Consider the following 17300-nt stretch of genomic DNA (forward strand, 5'->3'; position numbering starts at 1 on the left):
GGGCTCTGTAAAGCTCTATTTTAACCACAAAATAGATTTTGCTGATGTCCTGTAGGTAAAGGTTGAAGGCCTTTTCTTATTCCCAGGTTTATACATGGGTTTAATTGTTTTTCCCAGTGCAGATTTTCAGAACACTGTCTGAAATTTTATCTCCTTGTTAGGCCCATTTTTACTCCTTTTCAAGCCATCTGCAATTTGATTTTCCTACAGCACCCTCTACACACAGTGCAACCTCTTCAAGGTGCAGCTGATCTCAGAGTACCTGATTCAGTCATGCTGGCAGCATTTTATTCAAAAATATTGTTGTTATCAGCTGTAGAAACATCTCAATGCAAAGTGCCACTCCAAACTGTGACAGGTGAGGAAAAAGACAATTCTAAAATAACAAGAGCTTCCTCTGCAGCAAGCATTAAAAGAATTTCTTGGATCAGAAATGAATGGGAAATATTTATCCCCTATTGATATATGATGCAGTTGTACAGTAAGAAAAAATGATCAGCTTTACTTCCAGTGAGTAGGAAAGACATCCTTAAAATAATTGGACAAATATGCTGATTCGTGTTTCAGAAAGTCCCACAACCCCTGATAATTTACTAATCTAAAAGATGTCCAATATTTCACTAGTTAAGGTAAATAAATAATGACATTAGTGTCATCTATTTAGAAGTCAGCTCTGAAGAAATTAATAATGAGAATTTTATTGTTTTGTGAATATTCTATGAACAGAAATCAATAAAAGCTGATGTAATACATAGAAGAAGTATAGTAAATAGAAAATATGAATTATGCATTTGTCTCAAGGGTTTTCTGATGCCTTAATTTGAATTTTGAGTATGCAGTGAGACTAATAAACATCAAAGGCTATACATATCTAGAAATCTTTCTAGAAATGCTCCTGCTCTATTTTAAGGCAGGTATATTTCTTCTGTGAATTATTGCTGGTACACCACCAGGAAAGTATCACTAAGAGATAAAATAATTTGCATGAGACAACAGAACAGAAAAGATCAAAATGTAGAAGAAAATCTATGTCTGTTTTATTTTCTTCTACTTTTCTAAACACTTGGTACATTTCTGCTTGTTCAAGACTGGCCACAAATTGGGAGCACTTTTAATATTATAATGAAGAGCTGTGATAAAATGCTAAAAAGTACTGGGAGCTGTCATTGAACCTCAGAGATTTATTAAGAGTTTAGAATTCTGGTATAATATAAAAACAAAACAACAACGTTGTAGTAGCTAAGATAAGCATTTCCCAAGAATGCTGACAGAGTCAGAAAATGACATACACAGAATAAAGAGTATTACAGGAATATGCTGCAGGATAATCTAAATTCATGGCTGTTACCTGTTGCATTTGGGTGTCATCAATGGAAACCTGCAAGAGCTGAGTGATGCTTTCCTTTGCAATGCCTTGGGAAAGCATTTGTTTAATCATTCTCATGGCAGCATGAATAAAGTAACAATGAATTATTGTGCTGTCTTCTGGGTTTAGTGTAACTAAGGCAGGAAATTTAGATACAGAAACAAAGCCTTACATTGGTTACACTTAAAAAAACCAAAAGGCTAAAAATTAGACAAAATGCTCCAAAGAATGATATCTAGCTGTTCAAAGTATAGCTATCTCAAAACAACAACAAAAAATCAGATGTTATTTACATTTTTCATGCATGTGTATTTGTAGAATAATTCTGAGAAGCCAAATTTCTAAATCTGAAGTGTTCAGAACTAACAGTCAATCCCAGCAATTTTATTACTGAATCATCTTGCTGGATCATTCCATCTGTAGCAGCTACTTGTGTGTATCTCCAGGAAGATTAGGGATTTTGTACTTAATTCCATTTTATTTTATTTATTTAAAATATATTTTTTAATATATTTTACCCACATTTTTCATCCAGGCACACAGGAATTCTCCTCTTTTTCTACTGGAGCAATCAAGAAACTCAGGAAGTTTTAAAGTAATTAAAGTAAGTGGCTGATTTCCCCCCACCAATTCCTGTGCAAATGTGGAAAATAGCTTTTACAGAATGATCTTTATTTTGTTTTACTTCAATGACATGGATTTCAAAAGCTAAAAATCTAAGACCAGACCCAATGATTAAGCCCATATATTGCAGCAATCAGAACACACCGTTTTTCAGCCATTCTGTTCATCAAATCTCTTATTATTAACACAGGTAAATACCTACATTGTATCTGGCTTTATGTTTCTCTTCCTTTCTTTCTAAATATATCCTCTATTTTTATGGCCACCACCTGGTTTTCCTCCTCCTCTTTCTCTTTTTTGGGAACATGGTTATGTTCTTTTACCTGCTTTATGATTCTTTGTCTGATTCTCTTTTTTTTTTTTTCCCGTCCCTTTAGCAGATGTTTCTCTCCTGTGCCTAAATTCTGGTTGCTTCTCCTTTCCATTTTTCATTTGTTTTCTCTCTCTCCTGCTGGCAGACAGATGGGGGCTTGCTGCTTGGCACCGAAAATGTTATGGAGAGGGTTAGTTCCCATCCCACTATGAGAACAGGCTGTTCCTGTGATATTTTCAAATAGAGGGAGGATGCTCTGGAGTACCAAATGGCACCTTCCTGGGACTGCTCTATTTTCATGACATTCTGAAAAGTCCTCCAAGAAGTTCGTGGAAAAATTTGATATAGAGCTGACAGCCTGGATTTGATCCCTTTTGTTTTCCACTTTTCCACACAATTGCTGCTGTCCTGTTATTGATCCTTTCAGGTTTGAAAGACAGATCTGGAGGAAGAGCTGGCTTGTGCTCTTCCAGTACCAGCCTGGAGTTCTCAAAACACAAAATGTTCTTTCTCTCAAGAAAGAATACATATACATTCTGTATATGTTGAGCTGGAACTCCATCTAAGCATACATCAGAGGCTTGTCTCATATGCTGTTTTTTATCTGAGCAGCCTGGTAAGGCAGCCATACCATCAACAAGCATCATTCCACCTAGGCACATTCTATGGAAAACTTCTGCCACTTTTTAAATGGTAGGTAAAAGAAATAGTGGAATTTTTTTTGGTGTGTTATAGTTTATATGAGCTTGGCTTGAAAACTAAAACAAAACTGTTCCCAAAGAGTTGTTACAATTTATATCTACAACTGAAGAGGCACTGGGAGAGGGCCTTCAGCAAAAAAGAATGCTTTTCCTGCAGCTGCTTGTTCCTGAGTGCTTACACATTGCCAACCCTCTTGAAATAAGGTCTATCTCAAACAGAGATTGAGAATTGTTGCAAACAGCACACTCAGAAGGAATCTACAAACAGCATCACATTGGTTTTCTTATGCAGCTTTAATCTTCTGAGAATGAGGCACTGTCTTCATCTGACCTCTAAAAAGTTGAAGTTCAATATATCAAAAACCTCATTGTTCCAATAGGCCAAAATACTCCATAGCCAAGGATCACCTTTTTATTTGTATTTCCTTTACTCATTCAGTGGTACTTCTGTATCTGGCATGTGAACCTCATGGTGTGCTCACCACTCTTACTCAGCTGAGTAAGAACAACAGGACCTCCTTTGTGGTGTAGGAACCTGAGCTTCTCTTCACTGCTGCAAAAAACCACAGAGGTAGAATTTTAGATTTCCAGCATATAGAGCAGTTTACATATTTTATCATAACTCCAGCCCAATTTGCTTCACAAGCAAGAACGACTTCACTGAATCATAGAAAAATTTAGGTTGGAGAAGTATTTTAAGGTCACCGAGTCCAAGCATTAACCCAGCACAGCCATGCCCACCACTGAGTCGTGTTCCCAAGTGCCACATTCACTGCCAGCAGGCAGGGAAATGCAGTCAGGTGAAGATAACCAGCAGAGAAGCTGTGCCAGGAGATGAAGCTGCTCCCACCCTTTCTCCTCCAGAGCTGCACATCAAGGCTGAGCTGTGCTCTGCTCATAGGCAGTTTCCTGGCTCCCCACTCAGCTTTCAAGTCCCCATGAGTGGCAGACAGAAGCCACACAATTTGCAACTGGCCTGGAGGACAGAATCATCTGTGGAACAGCTCAAGTCTTTAGCCCAGCTTAATAAAACCTTTAGAAATCAATAGAAGTTGCACAGAATATAATTTGGGTAAGGCTTGTGGAGACAAAAACTGTCTTTTCTCTCCCCCTTTTTAAGCACTTGGCAGTTTTGAACATAGACTTAGAAAAGGCAATTTAAGGAGTTTGTGTCCATCAACAATCTTACAGCAAAAAATGAGTAATGCTAGAGTATCTCTGTAAGAAAGAGGATATTATTTATATGATTTACACTAATTATTAAATGGCCCCTTTTTACACGCTCTTCAGTATGGTGTTTCAATGACACCCATAAAAGCAAAAGTATTATTTTTTGCTTCAAATTGCTGTTCATTTATAGAAGTTCTTCCTCTTCTTTTCTGGAGACATACTAACAAAAGCAGTTACACAATCCAAGCCACAAGTTTCCTGGAGTCACTCAAAACCTCTCAGAATTGAATGATTCTAAACAATTCAGCTTACATTTCTAAAGTTTTGATAATTAATTGAAGTATCAAAGGAAAATAATCTCATGCCTATTCTGATAGAAGTTCTGTCTTACATGAAGAGCAGAATAAAAGCTTCCTTTTTCCCCCCAACTAACTGTGCTCCCACTTGACAAATCATTAGATGTAATAGATCAGCTTCCTCCATTTGCTGCAATAGTCTTGTAAAGTGAAAACTATATCCTCTTCTTTTGCAGGGATGTTCAAGCATAAAAATTGATGCATAAGTTTCAAGTGGCAATTAGGAATAAAAAAAATAAAAAGAATATGTATAAAAAGGTTTCTGGAAGTTATTTACTGTTTCTTGAGATAATGGTAGGTGAAATGATGCAATTCAGAAAGAATAATACCTCTAAAAGAAATAAAAGATTTTTAGGGTTTTTTTTCATTAACCAAGACTCATTTTTAAAAATGTATTTTAGTGCCCAGGTGTCAGTCACAAAATTTTTTGAGATCTGAGACACTCAGATAAATTTGCCTCAAACATTTCTTAAATTCCCTCAATTTTCAGATATAAAATTAAAAGTTACTTATTACCCATGAGCTAGTTGATTACTAGAAAAAGCATCTAAATTTTTTTATGCATAATAGGAATATTTCTTTATTCCTAAAAAAAAAAATTAAAAAAAATAACATGCGAGTAGTCTACTTGTTTCTCTACAATAGGAAATTTTGCTATATGGAGCAGCCTAAATCCTAAATTTCCCTATAAATGTTTCTATTGATTAACAATTAACATAACCACAGAAATGGGAACTATTCTTACAAACTTACTCTTACCAAATGTGTATGATGAAGGAGTGAGCTCCACAACTTTATAGCAATAAGCCCTCTCACCAAGATGGATCCTCCAATAAAACCTTCCTAAGAAAAGCAATAAAACTGGACATCACTGGCCAGTAGAAAGCACTGGAAGGGAAAAACTTGCTTGGAATAGGAATTCACTCTCTTCGTTCAAAGCTTTTTGCCACTGCAGATCACAATCAACTCTTCACTCCTCCTCCACAGACCTTTTAGCCTGAGGTGGGTGTGGGACAATCAGGATAACTGCTGGAACAAGATAATTCACTGAGATTGCTGACACATGGACTCATACTGCCAAAATAGATAAATAAAAAAACCAAACCAGGCTATCTGAAGTTTTTTGTTTTCTCAGGTGGATTTGATCTCTGTGATGAATCTGAGCTTGTCTTCAAGTAAGCTGCAGAAACAACTCTGAGGTTGAGCATGAAGGTGCCTATAAGCAATTGTTTTAAATGAGGAATTATCAGAAAATATAAAAAAGGAAGTTAGGAGTGAATGTGAAGGCATAAAAAGAAAGATGAATTTTTGTGTGGAAAGAACCCCACTAATTGCCTGGTAAGTATTCAAAAACCATGGATTGAGTTTTTTCTGTGGTCTTCTGAAGTGCAAGTTCAGAGTTTAGCTCATAGAATTGAAAATAAAATAATATCCTTCCAAAAGTGAACCAAGGGTATGTTTGCCTCTCCACATGGTGTTGAGAGCATGAGGAGTGAAGGGAGATGTGACTTGGCCTTATTGTTTGAGAATAATTCTAGTGATACCAAAAGAGATTCCAAGAGATCTGTCTGTATGTGTGATATGTGAAATATGCTCATAATTGGAAGTGTAAATTTGTGTATTCAAGTAATTTAAATGACATTTTAAAAAGTTTTAAAATTTTACTGCTTATGTAGGATTGGGCTGAATGTTGATAACCAACTTGGCTACAAAAGCAGTATTCTATTCTCTTAATTTTCAAATATCTTGCCATCATAAAACAGCAAAGGTAGTTTTGTTAAGATCTTGATAGAAAAAGGCTTAAATGTCTGAGCAAATTTGGTTTTCTTTTTTTTTTGGGGATGGTGGGAAGTTGTCTTCTTTCTTAAGACAGAGGGTGACAAGAAAAGGAATACATAAAATGAAAAGCAGGGAGAGGAAATTGCAGCCTTTGATTCTCTCACTTTCCCTCTGATTTTGTAAAGATCACAAAAGCAGTAAATGGACCACTCAAGAATTCCTTTTCTCTTTCAGCTCTAAGTTGCTTGGAGAGCTTTTACTTTCTTCTAACCCCTCTGTGGCATCCAAGACTTGCAGCTGTGCAAATTCCCCTTTTTAGATTGGTAAATTGCACCCAACAAAGTGTTAGAATGTATCTGATGAGAGAAACAGAAAAGCATAAATTAATAGGAAAAAATGAGTGCACCCTGACACCCTAGGAAATATAATGGAAAATTGATCCATATTTTGATGTTTTTTACACTTTTTGTGGTTTTTTCACTAATGTAAGAACAGAAATAGCGATGCTATTTCTTTTTGCTTTTCTAGACTGTGGATTTGGAAGGGAAGTGATGAAATGTGGTGAGTAGGTTGAGGTGGAGCAGCACTGTAATATGCAAATGATTGCCTTGGTTATATCATCTTGCTTTCCTTCAGTCACTTGTGGCAAAATAAGATTTCTTGCAATGCTGTCTTTATTTTCATGGAGAAAGGAGTTAACTCAGTGGGTGGCAAGGGTTGAAGGGCAATTTACACCTCGCTGGGCAGTCTGTGTCCCTCAACTTAATGTGATATTGTTATGTATTCAGCACCTCTCTGAAATTTTTGGGACTTCTTAATGTTATCTCTTCCTGCTCTGTAATAATTTTTTTATATGATTAAAAAAAAAATCAAAATTTTATGTTTCCTAACTTATACCAAATCATTCTTGGTCTCTTTCAATGGTTCCAGCATACAAAATGTTCTCAATTCACATTTCAGTGAGATTCTGTGGGATGACAGGAAGGAAAATTCATTCCTCACTGTGCTTACTTCCTATGATTTGCTGGGGTTTCTTATATTAAATGTAAACCAGAATCTTATTCAATAATGATCTGAATATATTCTGGGAGTTCTTTTTTGTTCAAGTGTTCTCTTCCAAATATTTTTCTGAATTCTCGTCAGCTGCCACAGCCTGTCTTTTATGGTGGGTAGCTCTGAAATCAGTCGTCTTGTTTAAAAGAACCCAAATGTTTTCCATTTATCAATACAGTCCTCAGAGCTGATGTTTCCAGGGTCCCTGTCAGAAAGACTGGCAGAGAATTGACAGGAAACTCTGGTGAGTTGAGGGGAGGCCCCTGTGGATGTGCCTTGGATTCATTCTCACCCCTCTTGTTCGTGTACATTGGGAGCAGATGTGAGATTTGGAAAGCTTGGCTACCAAAGAGTGGCATGGAATAGCTGTGTGTGATTCTTAAAGCACAATGGGAGTGTGTGATAGTGACAGGGTGGGTAGGGAGGAAATGATTGTAGCAGTCTCTGTTTCTGATAGAGTTTTCAAGTCAAAAGAATAGTTCTGTTCCACTTTTCTTCCTCCCCCACCCTGGCCCCTTTCTTTCCTTTTTTTTCCATGGTGTTCAGATTATGTGTGAGACAGATGCTCAGCCTCCAGCCACCATCCTCCTGTGGCTTTCATGCCTCCAGTTTGATGGAATGTGAGCACAGCAATGCTTTTTCTTCTCGAGACAGTCTGACAAACTCTCTTTGTGTGAACGGTGCTCTCAGTTGCTCTGGTAAACAGAGTTGTCTTTTTATCCAGATGTCCAGAGAAGTGATGACTTCCTCACAGTGCACCTGAATTGTACCATATCTCATTCCTCCAGGGAAGCAGAGGCTACAGATGTCAGCTGATACTTCTTTCGGCTGATTCAGAAATATTTGCCATCAGGCTAAGGCCAAATGCTTTTCCTTGTTGGGGAAAAGCTGTAGATAACAGCTCTTATTCAAACAACATTTATAATATTCACGTGGTGGGGCTCTCAGGAAATGTTCCCACCTGAAGTGAGGCATTTCAGCCACACAGCTGTGCAGCAGGGCAGAGAGGATTGCAAGAGCTCAAGCTCCCTCGCCACAGCCTTCCCAGCCTGAACTTTGCTGGGTGAGTGGGAGGTGATAGTTCTTGCAAACTGGAAAAAAGAACAGATTTTCATTGTTGTCTCAGTGGTGAGTGTGAGCAGTTTTGGTTTGGGGATTTATGGTTGTCATTTTTAAATAATTTTTTTGTCGAAACCACAGATGAAGTCTCTTGTGTTCAGAGTGCTCTTTTCAATGGAAGGGAAAGATTTCAGTGTTATTGCTAAGGCATGAGCATATTGCTAAGAAATAGATTGCTGGGAACAGAAGTCTAGCAAGACACAGAATTGAGATGACAAGCACAACAAAATCAGGAGTGTTGAAAGGACTTTGACAGTTTTCATTAGCAGAGCTGTTTGAGGGAAATGCCTCCTTTGCCTCCTTTTGGCAGTGAGTCAAGACAGCAGTGTAAGCAATGTTACCTTAGGCACTGAGCCAAGTCACTTTGTGGCAGCATTTTAATGCAAAACATGTTAAAGACTTGACATAAATTAGAGAATATCAGTATACCTCCTATTTTAAATGTCATGTTATTGACTTAAAACTATTAAAACTAACTGGGAGGTTGACCCGTGAAAACTTCTTAAACTAGGCAGTGTTACCATCCAAAGTCTGCTGGACAGTGATATTTGTCTTTAAATTGGAGCTCTGATTTCAAAGTGTGGCTTTTTCCTGTGAGATCATCTTAAGCACTTGCTGGCTGGTTCTAACTTTGTGCAATAATACTGTTAAAAGCAACAATTACCAGAGAGTCTCAGTGAATGAAAGGGAGCCCTAAATCTACTGATAATTTCAGGACAGCTTTCAGATGTTTCCTTTATTCCCCTCAGTCATTACCCTGAACTCATAAGCAAATAATGCAGCTTAATTAAATGACTGAAGACACCTTCTAGTGTATTCATGCTACAAATTACTATAAATAGAAGAATTTTATGCCATAGCACCTCTCAAACATAATTTTTGCCCAACAGAACTTCGGAACTGTGGAACTGCATGGTCACTTATTGTGTGAATTCTGGAATATCACTGTGGTGATTCAGGGGTGTGGAGAAATGCATTTCACCTCAGCATGACTTTCATTTTCAGACAGCTCTTTTGGAAAGGAAGGCATGAACATGGAACTGATTTGGTTGCTAAATTCTATTAGAGATGTCACTGATTTTTCACAGAAATTGGGTGCTTTATTTTTTTTCCACTCCTAACATTCTGATTTCACTCCCTGCTTATGTAACATGCATATGTCTTGCTATGCATATATTTTTTCCCATTGGCTGATACCTGACAGGCTTCATAAACTTGTAGATATTTTAGAGCTTTCTCTGTGAGGCAATTTAGTTTGCACTACAAATGCTGGACTTATTTTCAGTTGTTTGGATCTCAGGTTTAAATTTGGGTGTGTTATTAAAATATAAACCTGTTGGGTAGACACTTGCAAATTCTGTTTTATGCTGGGAATATGTGATTGTGAAGCACAAAATATTAAACTTGAGCTACTTCCCCTCTCTCTTTTCCTTCCCTGTATACCATATGCATTCATGCCAGAGTTTTTTGATCCACTTTCTTGCAGGAGGAATAGAATGTGCAAAGTTCTGCCACGAGCCTGAGTTTTCAATTGGACTGTCAGCTCTTGCCTTTCAAAATCAAGGGTCAGAGCATGAATTCTGCATCTTTTCAGGAAAATACAATTCCGGTTAATCTAAAGAGAAAGAAAAATATTAGTCACTTAAATTTCTGCTTGCTTTTTTGTGACCACAATTGGCTGTGACAGAGCAAGATTTGCTCAAGATGAATTCTGTATCTAAATATTTGAATTTTAGATTTGCTTTCCTTTTTTTCTCCATGTTAGCAGGCAGCATGTCTTCTGTGAAATGTAACTGTGACTTAGGGTAACCTTTCTGCTTTGACTGAAGTACAGACAAGGTTCTAAATTGCTCGCACCCATATGTCACTTTTTTTTTTGTGCCATGACAGCAAGAAAATAGCTGAAGATGTCCCAGTGATTTTTGCTGCACTTTTCAGCCTGGTTTTGGTAATACACACAAAGCTGGCAATGCTTTTCACAGACCTCCTTAGGTTTGCAATGTCTCTGAGCAAAAACCACCTCAATATCTGGTGTCTGACTGAGCTTCAAGTCCTTCACGCAGCAGATTCTCCCTGGGATAAACAAACAGGTGCCTCAGGCTGAGGTTTTCTTCACAGCTCCTTGGAACCTGAGGATGCTGCTTGGGTCTAGATATCTCCACATCACAAACTGTGTTTCACCAGACATTTGGCCAAATTCTCTGTTGTGGTACTGCTGTACTGTTATTTTATGGGGTTAGTGCAGGCTTGCTGGGAATGAAGGGAGAGTCTGGTTTTGGCACATTTTCCAGCCATACTGTGAAAGTGCAGGGACTGCATGGGACCCCACTAATGGAAAGACTGTAGTGTCATTCTTGGACATCTTCCCAGGTTTCTCACCTCCACTGTAGCTCTCAACTGATTTAAAAAGCTGGTTTTAATAGATCAGTGTCTCTAGCAGAGAACCCGTGGGGCTTTTTTTCCACCCTGTTGGTGTGGTAGTGTCAAATGAATCTCCTTCTCAGATGAAAAGCTAAAAAAATATGTTAAATAGCAGTTCAGTTCCTCAGAAGAGCATTTGGTTACAAATGCTAGCATAAGGTTGTCCTTGCAGCCTTCTGTACTTAGAGATGCCACTGTAAATTTCTCTGTTCAGTGAGAGCACCCATTGTAACAGCACTTTCTACAAAGACAGACGAGCAAATGCAACAGAAACTTTGCATTTGTGTTTTTATGACTTAATGCCTTCAAAGCAGCCATTTTTTTAGTCAGTTACTTGTTTTCTTCTTTTTATGCCCAAGTACCCTTTTGTTGTTTTTCTGCTGTGGAATCTTTTATACTGGAATTCTATTATTTTTTTCCTTGTTCTGTGAAAATGTGTCCCAATTTAACATCTTAAGAGCTTATTTTAGTGGGTTTGTTTCATTCCCTGCTGTGAGGAAGTGCTGTAATAAGAGATTATTTTTCTGAGGATGATGGTGCTTTTTGCTTGAAACTGCAAGGTTAATAAAAGTGCCTGATATTAAATGCACCTGACAACTCCAGGTGATGATGGGAGGATCTGTGCTCCTGTGGCACAGAATTAATGGTGGCTCATGAAACCTCTTCAAGCCTCGTGATCAGGTTGTGATTGACAATAAAACAATAGAGGCCTGAATAGGTCATGTGCTAAGCTTCTCCTGTGGAATAATGAGGAATAATTCCAAGAGAGGAAGCTTAGAAGATTGCTTGGGGTTGTGTTTAGTTTACAGTGAACTTACAAGGAAGGTGACCTCTTGGGCATACCCAGGGAGATCTGGGATCAGGCTAGAAGCTCTGCTAGGAACTTTATTTTTGAAGCCTATTCTTTCAGTTTTTCCACGGCCTCAACACTTTTACGTATTTATTGCCAGGTACAAACAGGTCTTTCTGGAGCTCTTCTTTAAAAACAAAAGAAAAGCCCTTGCAGTATGCAGGGACAAACCCAAAGCTGGAAAGCCAACCATGCTGCATAATGCCAGGGACTGAAGTCCTGCAGCACCTTGTGCAAACTCTTTTTTTATTTCAAGGAAGGGGCTTGACAGACTATCCAATCTTCTTCACATATCATTCTCCCTGACTAAACAAATTTTTTCCAAAGCCCTGGTGATAATAGATGTGTTTCTTTACTGGGTGCCTTTCCACTGTGTTGCCAGTCTTGCTGCATAAAATAACCTGGATTGTGCCAGGACTTGGCCCTTGAAAGAACTTGTTGGGTTTTTGTGTGTGTATGTTAATATTTCATCTTCCCCTCCCCTTCCTTTTTTGGATGTCATAAACCACATTCTGCATTGACGGAGTGAAACACAGAAACACAACAAAAGAATCTCATTCTTCATTTTTCAATGGGTGCATGACAGCTTGGAGACTATTTTATCTTTTTATTTCCCTCACAATTTGTCTTTTTGTTATAAATATGAAATGACTGAACATAATGCCTCTTTTCCCCAATATTCTAAACAGTATAAGGCAAGGAAGGTGTTGAGTGATGCCTGCCTTGCTTACTCTTGTTGGCTTATAGGTATTTAGCACACATTTGTAGGCATATATAGAAGTTATGCTAATATTATTTGGTTTAAAATATTATGAAAGTAAATAGCCTAAAAAAAGTACATCACCCTGATTTTCCTCTGAAATGCCAGTGTGCCAGGTAATTCTTCATGATCAGATATAGTAAGAACAGAGAGCCTGAAGTATTTTAATCTGAATGGAATTAGTTTGTAATTTAAATTAAGTGGGAAAAGATATGAGAGAATAGGAAGTTTCACATTCTAAATACAACTACTAATGTCATTGCATGAGTTCATCTTTTATTGAAAATTTTAGTAATTTTCTGTTAAACTTAACAGGTGTGTAGGAGAACTTAATGTAATTACTGAAGGTTTTGCAATGTAAAATAACATATATAGAATTTGTATATATAGATAATCTTATTTTTCTGTTCCTTTGAGTTAGTTGTTAATTATTTGAAGTAATCGGGGCTCCGCAAGACTTTAGTATCTTCATTCCCTAATAATTTCCAAACAGGTTTCTATATAGTGTGCTTCATCTCCTCCTATTTATTTAAAACAAACTGCTCCATCACAGCTCCCAAGTCGGGAAATCTTTGTAAGCTTTGTAAACTTGACTGTCAAAGCAGAGCAATTTTCAGGAATTTGCTTAAATGTGTGTCCCCCACCATGATGTCTCTATTTCTGACTCTGCATTCTGCAGACTATGTAGAATATATTCTATTTAAAATATAGAATAGATAGGATTTATAATAATGTCACCTGACCTCCTCCTGTAGCTTTATAGGGCTGAAAAGTCTGAGGTAATCAGTCACTAAATGTTTGTTACTAAAGCAATGACGATCTATAAATAGAACTAAAGTGTAAGCTTTGTCTTCTAGAACTTACCAATGGATATTTCAACTGGTTTAGTTGTTCAATTAGTCCACAAATAGATTAAGCACAGCAGATTAATCACTGTTTCAGGCTCGTTATCCTACCTCTTCTTTCCTTGTGATTTTCTCTTCTCTCTCTCTTTTTTTGTTTTTATTAAATTATGGAAAGTATTTATCTATGTTTGAATACAGATGATAAACCTCTAGAGGTGGTTTTGGGAGATAAAGCTTCAGGGGTTGGAAAGATAGACATTTACATTTAAAGTGCAAATTATTTGGGCTAGTGGGTTGTTATGTCTTCAGGGCCATTTCTGCCAGTGTTTCTCTAAAAGTGACACATGGGACTGACTTCTTCGCCTTAATAAAGATGAAGGTTACCAGAGCATGAAACTTTACAAACAAGTTCTATTGATATATGTTGAAGATTTCACTAATTTCCATTTTAAGTGGAAACCAGTTTATAGTCTTGTAAAATGGTGGATCCTAATAATTGTTTTTAGCACAAAAAACAACTGATATGGTTCAGAGTTACACAGCACTTCAGAAATGCAAAGTAGGAGCTAATTGCAAAACACAGACATAGTCTTGGAATAGCAAACAATACAGTGAAGAATGGGAGATGGTGAGGAAAAAGAAAGTAAAAAGATTTTTTGGGGTTTCTTTTTGTTTGTTTGTTTGTTTTTGAAGTGAGAGAGCAGTTATGGAGAAGCAATAACCACCAAGAGCAGAATGTGTAAAAATAAAAATGCAACAATCAATGGATCCTCCAGACAACAGCCAGAGTTTTATATCCATAGTTTAGGAAAGTAGAATTTGAGGTAAAAAACTCTCGAGGATGATGAGACTAAACCTAAACTTACATAAAAACATTAATGAAGCATGTGGAAGGAAGGGGGAGAGAAAGGTAGGAAATGAGGATGCATTTTTCCCTAGTCTTAGGAGAAAGGAAGCAAAGACATTTGGTTAAGGCAGACATGTCTGCCAAAGTGAGAAGGGAAACTGAGTGGTATTGAAGCTATCAGCTTGAACAGTTTGAGCAGTCAGTCTGCAGACTTCCATTTGCATATTTGATGGCTTCTGCTTTTCTCTGCTGTATCGGTGTTATTTTTCTTTTTCAAGGTAGACATGGAGTTAGATTCAGGTTATTGATATCTGCTTTGCCAGTTCACATTTGGCATGATTGGTCCTTTACTGAAGTAAGAGAAAAGTTAAGAAAGGTTGAAGGGATGCATTTATGTTCAAAGAACTTGGAATAACTCCTAAAATCCCATTAGTGTGTATTCAGAACCACAAACAGAGAGAGACTGAAAAGCATATTTGACCCTGTGCCTTCAAATATTAAGTGTATCATGCTCTGCTGTGCATGAGAGCTCTGGGATAGAGGTAACAGCAAACCTGTTCCCACAACCTTCCATCAGTGAAATCATGTCCAGAGGGATCAAAGGAAAAAATGGACCTAAGGTCTTCCAGTGCAGACTGGAAGTCTTTAGCCATGGTGTCTGTAAAAGTTTATAGGTATTTGACAGGCTTATATGAGTCTTACAAGCTCCTTTACATTATGCTGGCCTCCTGAAGCTCCTTTTGGGTACAGACACGGCCTCGGCTGACGCACGTGGCCATTTGTAACTGTCACCTTGTGAGGCAGAAATGAAATGTGAAAGCCTTGAGGCATGAAGCCTTGGATGCTTGATGTAGGCTGGGTCACTGAAGGAAAAAAGGTGAGCAAAAACTCCTTCCTTCTGTAGCAGCACAAGGAGAAGACTCCCCTGCTAATATAAAACTCCAAAGACTGGTAAGAATGTCTCTGATATTGATACAAAACTTGAAAGAATGTAAGCTATTTCTCTGGCACTCTCAGGTGGGATTGACTAGGTCTCAAAATGTCTAAATCAGTGTAACACTCACAAATGCCTGTGATGAATATTCTGGATAAGGTGGTGGGCTGCTGTTTCTGGTGTTGGTTTAGTGTTTTTTTTTTTTTTTTTTTTTTTTGTTTTTTTTTTTTTTGTTTTTTTTTTTTGGGTTTTTTTTTGGGTTTTTTTTTTTGTTTTGTTTTGTTTTTTTTTTGTGGGGTGTTGGTGTTGTGTTTTCTGGGTCTTATGGGACTTTTTGTTTGTTTATTTTTCTGGTGGAATTTGTCTACTTATGTCACTTGTCTCAGTGATTTCTGAAAAGCAGTAGGAAGTGTGGAGCTGCTACAGATGGTTAGGCACATGGCTTCCTCTGCTGTGTAGGCTTTCTGCTCTTGTCCAAACCTTCTCCTGAGATTTTTCAGGGGGAAGAAAAGGAAAAAAACCCTCTCCCAATGAGATTTCTGTATTTCTCACATCAATAATTCATCATGTTCATTCCCTTGCTGTTCTGAAGAAAGGCAAAGAAAGAAGGAAGATTGAGGTAGAGGGAGACAGAGAATCAGGTTATTTCAGGAGAAAAGGACTGAGAGGTAATAGAATCGAAAAGTGGATTGTAACTGCTCTCAAACTTGTCTTTATTGCCCTGAAGTCTCTAAATTATCTTTTCATAAAAGCCTGCTTCTGTAAGGTGTGTGTTCTATTCCCTTTCTGGTCAAGAGGTCTCAGATTTCTGTGCTGCAGAATGATTACCTTGACAATCGATAAGCCTACACTAATCCACCTGTGATTTCTCATCTAAAATTATTTACTTACTGGCAGTGTCATGTAGATGACAAAATTGAGCTGAAACTGGAAGAGTTCTGCTAAAAATGCATTTGTTTCCATTAGTTCCCTCTGAGAATTTCTCAGACCTGAGCTTTGAAGAGTTGTGGTGCCAAGGAGCTGCTTCAAGTGGGAAGGCGCACGCGAAGCTGACGAGTGGGAGGGAAGCTTTTCCCTCACTTCTCTGGGAGAGCTGTGTGACTGCTGATGTACCAAGTGATCCTTGCTCTGTGGGGGCTTTGATCAGCTGATGCTTCCTTCACCCTCCCTCAAACACGTTTTCCTGGGAGAGAGGAGTGTGTGACCCCATTTCCATGGCACTGTCACTCGTGTGCCTTCTAAAAATCCTGGCTCTCTTCCCATTGGCTGCCCCTGCTGCAGGCAGCTCTCTCCACAAAAAATTCCATGCCAGTGTTTCTTCATGGAACTTAAAACTCCAGTGATGTAGAGTGGGCTTAGATTTGCTAAGCTTATATCCAGGAAAAATGAATGCCAGGTAGGAGAAGTGTAGCCTGACCAATATTTGTTTCTTGAGGAAGCACTGTTACTTGGATTTTCCACTATTATACTTCAGAGTGAAGCCCTGAATGAAGGATAACCTTAGCAAATCCTGTGTCCTAAATATTTGCAGAATGTGGTTTCTCATTCTCATTTCTCACTCTGCTCTTCTATTCCAACACTGTGATTTTTGTGATTTTTTACTCCTGTCCCAAATGCCATAAATGCCCTTGGTTAAGGACTTGATTTCCAGTAAAATGTTTGGAGTCAGAAATCTGACTGATATCAGACACTGGTCTCAGATACCAATGTTCTTCTCTGAACTTTCTGAGAATTACCTTGTGGGTAAACTGAATGTTTTCACACAGTTTAGCAAGCCTTTTTTGACAGAAAACCTAAGACTACAAGCCTTCACTCAGCTGGTCAGAGCATGGTGCTAATTATACTGAGGTTATGGGTTCAGTCCCTGTATGGGCCATTCACTTAAGATTTGGACTTGATGCTCCTTGTTGGTCCCCTCCAACTCAGGTTTTCACAGAATATTCTTACTTTCTCTAATTTCAATATAATCTCTGGCAAATCTTAATGTTTCAAGCAAGAAAAGAGCATTTCACACCTACCTTTTCCCCTTTCATGTTCTTTCATCAAGCTCTTTTCTTATTTTTAAAAAATTATCTGCCTCTATCTCCCTTTTATCACATTTTTTTTCATGGGAGAGCTATTATGACAAACAGGAGAGTGCTTAGGAGACTTGGGTGAGGTGT

At 38.0% G+C, this 17300-nt stretch overlaps 2 long non-coding RNA genes across 6 annotated transcripts in view; one reads left to right on the forward strand and one right to left on the reverse strand.

Moving 5' to 3' along the window:
* Window positions 1–877: 877 nt before the first annotated feature.
* Window positions 878–5429, reverse strand: LOC146768604 (uncharacterized). The gene is made up of 2 exons (XR_014950411.1): window positions 5290–5429; window positions 878–3557 (listed from the first exon to the last, which is right to left on the reverse strand). It is a non-coding gene; the product is annotated as an uncharacterized LOC146768604 (long non-coding RNA).
* Window positions 5430–5728: 299 nt separating this feature from the next.
* The window catches only part of LOC146768605 (uncharacterized), a 37271-nt gene continuing 25699 nt past the window's right edge, over window positions 5729–17300 (forward strand). For all 5 annotated transcript variants that reach the window (XR_014950390.1, XR_014950382.1, XR_014950393.1 and 2 more), the window contains exons 1-2: window positions 5729–5868; window positions 6838–6870. This is a non-coding gene — a long non-coding RNA (uncharacterized LOC146768605). The remainder of the gene's footprint in view (window positions 5869–6837; window positions 6871–17300) is intronic.

The sequence above is a fragment of the Lonchura striata genome, chromosome 1 (genome assembly GCF_050655825.1).
Source record: "Lonchura striata isolate lonStrDom1 chromosome 1, ASM5065582v1, whole genome shotgun sequence".
Taxonomy (NCBI): domain Eukaryota; kingdom Metazoa; phylum Chordata; class Aves; order Passeriformes; family Estrildidae; genus Lonchura; species Lonchura striata.